Source organism: Botryllus schlosseri, chromosome 16, assembly GCF_051294905.1.
Source record: "Botryllus schlosseri isolate E-star chromosome 16, Bs_hap1, whole genome shotgun sequence".
In the NCBI taxonomy this organism is placed as follows: Eukaryota; Metazoa; Chordata; class Ascidiacea; order Stolidobranchia; family Styelidae; genus Botryllus; species Botryllus schlosseri.
The window spans coordinates 20983049-20990627 of NC_137251.1; the positions used below are offsets into that span (position 1 = coordinate 20983049).

Consider the following 7579-nt stretch of genomic DNA (forward strand, 5'->3'; position numbering starts at 1 on the left):
ACAGCGTCCACTTTCGTGTAAGCCGAGTCTATGCAAGTGGTGTTTTAGTCTTCAATGACCGCTATAAAACCGGATCAAGATGGAACTCGCAATTCGGCTCCAACGAGTTTGTTCATGAAAGATTGTTTGCAGCGAATCCATATCCTGATTAGACTGCTTTATTCGCGCTACTATACTGTCTGCGAAAATTACCAATTGTATGTTAGGTTCCCAATGGCTGCACGCCAAGATTAAGATGTCTTTGATAGCCGTCAGCTCAACCGTAAAGATACTAACTAATCTGCTCAATGATTTCTTCACCCGGTGCCAGTTTTCGAGCCGTCTGTATAATTAGCAACATGGTTTTTGAACAGCACGAATATAACTTCCCTCCATTCAATATTCATAGCTTCGGGATGATCGCGTTCTCTGATTTTCATTTCTAGATCTCGGTCATATGTGCAATTTATCGACGTCGAAGGAGGAATGTGTGAATATTGGAGACACTCTATTGCTATTTCCTCTAAGCATCCAATCTTTGAAACCATAATAATTATGATGCATCAAAAGTAAGCCATTTCTCGACATTTTGATATTTTCATTAACAAAATGACGAAATACTTATCAGAATATAGAAGTTATCCGAAGCAGAGGGGGCTCCATTACGTTTTGGGTGTCCTATTCGTCTATTGAAATTGACAAAAAGTCAAATTCTACGAAAAGTCGTGTTTAACGCAAAATCGTGAATTTTAATCTTAAAAAAGTACGCAATTTCCCAACTTTTTGATATTATGACTAATATCATGATGAAATAGTTATTAGGGATGGTGTACACGTGAGGTTCGCGTTCTGTGTGTGAACCTCACAAATTTAGAGGTTCGCTTTCACAAACGAATCTTGGTAGCATCTGCACTGTGAACCTTTTTTCATATATAACATTTTTTTACGTCATTATAACGGTTACCCAATATATGAGCATGCCACACAACGTAAACGACATTTGAACATGAAACACTTCAACATGCGTCACTTCATGTAACTTATAACCCAAAAACTATAATCCTAACCTAACCTGAAAGATATCCCTGAAATTATCCGTTATATATATCCTAACCTCGAGCCTTGCCCTGACCCAGCCCTAAATGCAACATTAACGCATCCCTAGCCCGTAATTTAAACCAAATGATCATGTGTCGCATGGGCCAATTGTCGTATGCCGAGGGGTCGTATGCTATAATGTCACATGCCTATCTGTCCACGTGCCCATTATAACATCATTGGTTGAAATTCTTAGCTTTTCAACTTCGGTTCACTCTATGCATAACGCTGGCTGCATAAAAAAATGAACATTAAACGAGCATGTACCGTGCCAATCTCAAAATCTTTACTTGCTTTTTTCAGAAGTTTGCTAGAAATAACCAACTTTCCATTTTGCAATATCTAGTAACTCTCTTCTGTGAGCTTGACACGCAATCACATAACATTAGGGTTACCATACGTCCTCTTATAAGAGGATTTGTCGTCTTTTATTGAAAATCTGGGTTGAATGTATGTGGAAATTGGACTGAGATCCAGGAAAACAGCACTCAAATAATGGTCCGGCGTGACTTTCGAGAGTTGAGCCAGAAAGTCGTTTTTTTAGTCCACAACACTACATTTAAGTCAAAAGTGCGTAAATCGGGACGTGAGTGAAAGTGATGACTTTTTGTTAGTCAACCAACTACAAACTATTAGTAAATTTACCAAATTTTCAGGATTTTTCTCTGGCATTTGTACGTCTGAAAATTTTGAAAAAGTGTCCTCTTTTCAGATTTCCGAAATATAGGTACCCTGCATAACAATAAGAACGATCACTACTTGCTGGTAGTAAGCGAATGATGCTTATTCGACCCATCAATGAAATTTATATAATGAATTCATCGTTGTGAAATGTAAAAAATGTTGCATGCGTACGGGTTCCATCTTGATTTGATGTGTTTATTGTAGGCCTATCATAAGAACCAAATCCATGAAAATGGGATGTCAACTACTGTATAACTTGTTTATGGGGTAATATCGGTAGCAAGTATAGAAAACCGCTTTACACTCTGCTCAATATCAATGTAACATGTACGATGAATATATTATGGCAGACTAATGCTGGAACCTTTCGAGAGACTTCACTAAATTGCATAAAAGCGAAAATCTTAAAAACAATTTTGTTAAAGATGAAATAATATTATTATAATTTAACTGGTTATTTTGAATTTACTTTAGGTGGCTGACATAAAACTGATTGAATTAATGCAAACTTTTTTTTTGGTATTATAGTAGATACTTTATATATTAGTAGAGTTTATTATGTACATAATTTCCGTGACAATCTTCAACTGAGACAAATCTAACACTCCTAAATATATTGATGTTGATGTATTTTGATTTAAAACTGTATTCAGTGTGTAAAATAAAAAGAAGATAGAATTTATGAACTTTATAATACGATTGCGCTGTTTTAACCACCCATACAGCGGAAATATGAGGATTTAGTCAAAATAACCCCATGGATTATCTGCAAAACCATAGCCAATTTGACAAATCACCGAGCTTCATGCCCCCAAACCAATCTTACTTTGTCTGCTTAAAAATATGTGTTGACCGATGTGCATTATAGAATGACTAATGGATATGAATTGGATACGCATAATTTTTGATATTTTCTGAACATTGAACAACCCTAACGGACACCATTGGCTAAGCCTAACCAGATACGGTATAACTTTGTTACAGTTGTCAACATCTTTCACTTGTCGTGTATTGATAGATTATATTCCTTTGGTTTGTGACAGCAGGTAAGACATCCTTTTGAGTTGCAGGCAGGCATCAGAGATTTTGTCGTTAAGAATATCCAAGTTTATACTTGTGAAAAAAATGGCACTTGTCGCATTAACCTTTCCTAGGTTGACAACTCACCATATTCAATTTATTACCATTTCAATTTGATACTGCAAAAGGACAGATACTTGTTTGGTCTAGTCAAAGGTGGTCAAAGTAGTCAAGGAAACTACTGATGTAGAAGTAGAAGTAGCGACGACAAAATCTACTACTTACGTACGGATAGAAGTACGTTTTCTATAAGCAACCTAAAACTACTTGAAGTAGAAGTAGAATTCACTGACTGTAAATCTACTCAAGTAAGTAAGTAGTTGTGAAAACGATCGTAATTCGCTCGCATGGCTTGTCAGAAGGTGCAAATTGAGCTATGCGAAAGGTGCCGAGCTTGATTTATATTGATGCATACATGAGGTATCCAATTTTCGAGAGCATAAGCAATCGTCCGCATCGTGGGATGAAAATGATAGTATTAATATGGATATTCGATACTAATCCTCTGTTTACTCGAACAGCACGTTTTAGAAAATATCATCGTATGGCGCACTTCCCCATATTATAAGGCCCGTAGTTTAGTCGAAGAGCAATGCAGAGAAGTTGTATATAGGATACGGGGTAAACTCTTTGCGCGATTAGTAAACGTTAATAAAAAATATGGTGGATGGTAAAAATGCCATATTGTGTAGCAATATTTCCAGAAATTAAAGGTATTACTACACTTGCATTTATACATGTATGTTATCCAGACAAAAGAACTGATAATAATTAGAACTAAAAGTATATGATACAGGGAATTGAAAGTGAAATATAAATACTACTTCTAGAAGAGGAAAAAGTATTTCATGTCGTTTGTCCTGAAAGTTTCAAAGGTGGTATGCTGAAACAGCTCATAAACTAAAAAGAAAGTCGGACTCCCCTTTTCCAGATTAGGACACGCCATGGAGTGCTAGATTACGATATGATAAGTAAATGCTAGATTGCGAAACATCAGTTTCAAACGTTATGATGAGCCGTATATACTGTGATGAAATATTTCATATGGGCGAAGGGCGGTGTGAACGGAACCACGCCAACCCGCTACTTAGATTATATTCACCGATGTTTTCGTGAAATCATACTGGTTACTCCGTATCCACTGAGCGCGAAGCGCGACGAATATTCTAGGCTTTACTCAACTTTTATGAAAATTAATTGTTGATACTCCGTAAAAACAGTCCTGATATTCCTCAGGATATCTTCCTGGTAAGAGGATCAAACTACCTCTACTTGGCAAACGGGAAATAGCGAAAAGGAAGTAAGTAGATCACAAAATATTATGAAGTAGAAGTAGAAGTAGCGAAAATCATATCTACTTGAGTAAGTACCAGAATTAGAGGAGCACTACTTGAGTACTTCGAAAAAGTAGAAGTATTTCGTTACTGACCACCTCGGGTCTAGTTCACAACCTTTGCCTGTATTTTGGAGAAGGCTACCGACTAGCTTTCCACGTCGTGTCACAAATAAACAATGATGTTACAATAATCAAACACCGAATTGTGACAAGGTGAAATACTTTACGATTGTAAAGGACACGTTTTTTTAACAAAAGCATTCACAATGCTGCTTGAGACTGACTTGTTTTTATTCAACGCACTGACGTGAGTGCAGTTGATGATTTGGGAGGCAGATTCTCATAGCATCGCAGATATATCAAAGCATGAAGGTGTGCTGATCCACTTGACGAAGTCTTTCTTATCTCATCAACACCCTTCACACGCCAAATTCGTAAGAACGTACTACGATTCCACTATCGAAGTTTAACATGGAAAATATGCAATACCAGAAGGTAATTGCTCTGTACTGCATACTGTACGTCGTAACTTCACAATTCAGACTACTGTAGAAGAACGTCGGCTACGCAGATCCTCGCCAATCAGGCGTGCTCCGGAACGTCACGGCAAGGGACCTCGTGAAAGCGAGTCCCTATATTTCTTGATCAGGGTGAATTTGGTGATTGCTTGAGATACTTATTGGTGTCGAGCTCAAGGCGCTGACTATTGCAATTATTTTACTTCGATTTGTTGATTCTGTTCGCACCTCAGTTACTTATGTCTGCGTTTTGAAGTAAATGTCCTATTTCCCAGGTAATTGATTGAAGTCGGATTTCACCTAATAAAAACATAGCAATCTATCAAGCAGATTTGTATATCCTAGGGTTGCTCTACGTCGGGAATTTGCCTGACATGTCTGGAGATTCACTGTTTAAACCGCGGCAGGAAGAAAATGTGGAAGTATGCCTAAATGTCAGGGATATTGAAGGCATGAAGGGCGCTGAATATTTTTTATTAAATCAATTTACACAATATTTTATTTTTGGGAAAATGTATGCTACTTGAGATTTAGTATCGCCTATATAGATATGAGTATTGGTGTCGATGCTTAGTAAAAACTACAATAAAAATAAATTAGAATAACTATCATTTAGGCTACTGTATTAAAATTAACTGTAATCGCAATTTTAAGACAACCGTATATTCCTAGTGTCGGTAAGGCCGTTTTGATCCTTTAGTCAAAGATAGCGGATCTCAAGCTAGGGGGGTTCCCTTTTACGGGGATCGCGAAGATGTTGAGCTCAATCAGCTTCTAACATAGCCGGTGAGCAAGTCTGAGCAAAGGTGCTGACAATTTTTAAGTAATCAGCTTACCACATTTTGAGGTGGGCCAAGGAATATTTTCATATTGGAACTGGAGTCGCGACCATGAAAGTTTGGAAAGCACCGGATGTGCAGCCTGCTCGTGGGGTCGGCATTTCGGTACATGAATAGTGTTAAACGTGGGACATCAACATCACCTAGCGATGTACAAGTACGAGGACGACAAAAAAATTATAATGATCTATGGAAGAACCAATATTATTGACATAATTCATTGGCAAAGTGTATGCACATTGAAACCAGATGCCTGTAGTATAAGCCCACCAATAGTTGCATCGATCACTTTATGGTGGATCAGTGTTTTTTGCGGCGGGAGTTGGCTTAGAAGTGTTGTTTCGGTCCTGGCTACAACACACAGCCACATATATGGACCGACCTAATAGCAGCGCTGTCAAACACACGGCCGGCGGACAAGACCATTTCAACTGCATGGTCCGTGAAGAAGTCTGGTGCAGAACAAATAGGAATACCGACCCTAGCAATCAATAGAGCTCAACTTCGAGATGGCTCAATAGTGTCGTATAGTTGATCCGCGACCTACGTTTAAACAATCCTGTCCTCTATAACGGGGGCGGGCAACTTCTCCGGTCGTCGGGCCGGATATGGGAAAATGAAGTACTTGGCGGGCCGGATTGCAAAATATATACATTAATCGCGTATTTTTCCACCTATATGAGGTTCAAATCTTATTTATTGTAAACGTTAAGTTTAAAGCACCAAAAACTGTATCTAATAAATTTAATAACAAAAGCTGTTGAAGTCAATTAAAAATGCGTGGCCGGTCAAATTTGTCAACAAGTTCTTAGAACTCTGGCTGCATGTCGTATGTAGAAACCCTTAGTAAAGACTGCACGTGAACACTAGTTATATTGGAACGCAGCCTTGTCTAATGTTCATGGTCGAAACTGCATGTAGAACCGAACAGAGACGGTAGTTTCATGACCATCTTTCTCAGGTTGGCAAACATGGATTCATTCTGTGACGCATAAAATTTGTCAATGCTTGCAGAATAGATTTTCACTTTCATCCGCATGTTGTCCGTCCCTGCTCTATACAATCGATAGATAATATGGTACCCTCGTATATGCTTTCCTCGAAAGTGATGAGCTGATGAAGATGTTTTTAGATCCGACTCCGTCCGACTGCTTGAGTATCTGAGGAACAATCAGTGCTAATCCGAAGGTCTCGTCCGAAAATCTACGTGACTCCGACGAATCGCACCCAAGAATCCAGAAAATCATTATTTGATAATAAGAACCCTATTTGTAGACTGAGCTGTGATACAGTTAGGAGATAGCCTTTGTGAAAACTAGCGTTTTATATTGAGCTGGACCCTCTACAGACCAACTTTAGAGTCCTTACCAGCCGTATCACAAAGTGACACCATGTCCGTGTTTGCTTGACTATAATTGATGATTTTTTTTATCATTGCGTGTAGTCAGAACTAACTTGTGGTTTTATATCTATCCGACGACATCCGAAAATATCCTACTCAAAATCCTAAACGGATTACATATCCAATCTAATTGACAGAAAATGATGCATCATTGAGTCTGAATCCTTTCAGTTTCCGAATGATATTATTCACCGCTGCACCCCCTCTGTTTGAGGTAATAGCGCGAGTCACTCGGAAACATGCATTACCGCTTCAAAACACTGTCTTCCATCCAACAAATGACGCTGACGAACGACGCATACTTTCGTGGCGAACAACATGTACTAATTTACATGAAGTTATCAGAACAGCTTAGTTAAACGGTGAACTGCGATTTGCTAGAGCTGTATTCAGTATTGAACTACATGAATTCGAATGCGCAGATATTAGGAATGGTGCAAGATTCTAAAAGGTTCATATAAAACTTACTATGAATAAAGGCGTGTACGCTGACCGAGATATCGGTCACAACGGACTTTCCAATGGATCTGTTCCAATTGAAAATATTGCATGCCATACTTGAGGGACACTTTTCTGAGGACAGATTTCAGAAACGCAATAACATCACAGATTCATGCAATGTTGAAAAATATACCTATATCAA

The 7579-nt window shown here is 38.3% G+C and overlaps 1 protein-coding gene and 1 long non-coding RNA gene across 2 annotated transcripts in view; one reads left to right on the top strand and one right to left on the bottom strand.

Moving 5' to 3' along the window:
* LOC145458778 (uncharacterized) overlaps positions 1–7579 on the top strand; it is a 264884-nt gene that overhangs the window by 24760 nt on the left and 232545 nt on the right. The gene's annotated exons all lie outside the window — the stretch shown is intronic.
* The window catches only part of LOC145459414 (uncharacterized), a 229606-nt gene that overhangs the window by 20075 nt on the left and 201952 nt on the right, over positions 1–7579 (bottom strand). The window lies entirely within an intron of this gene.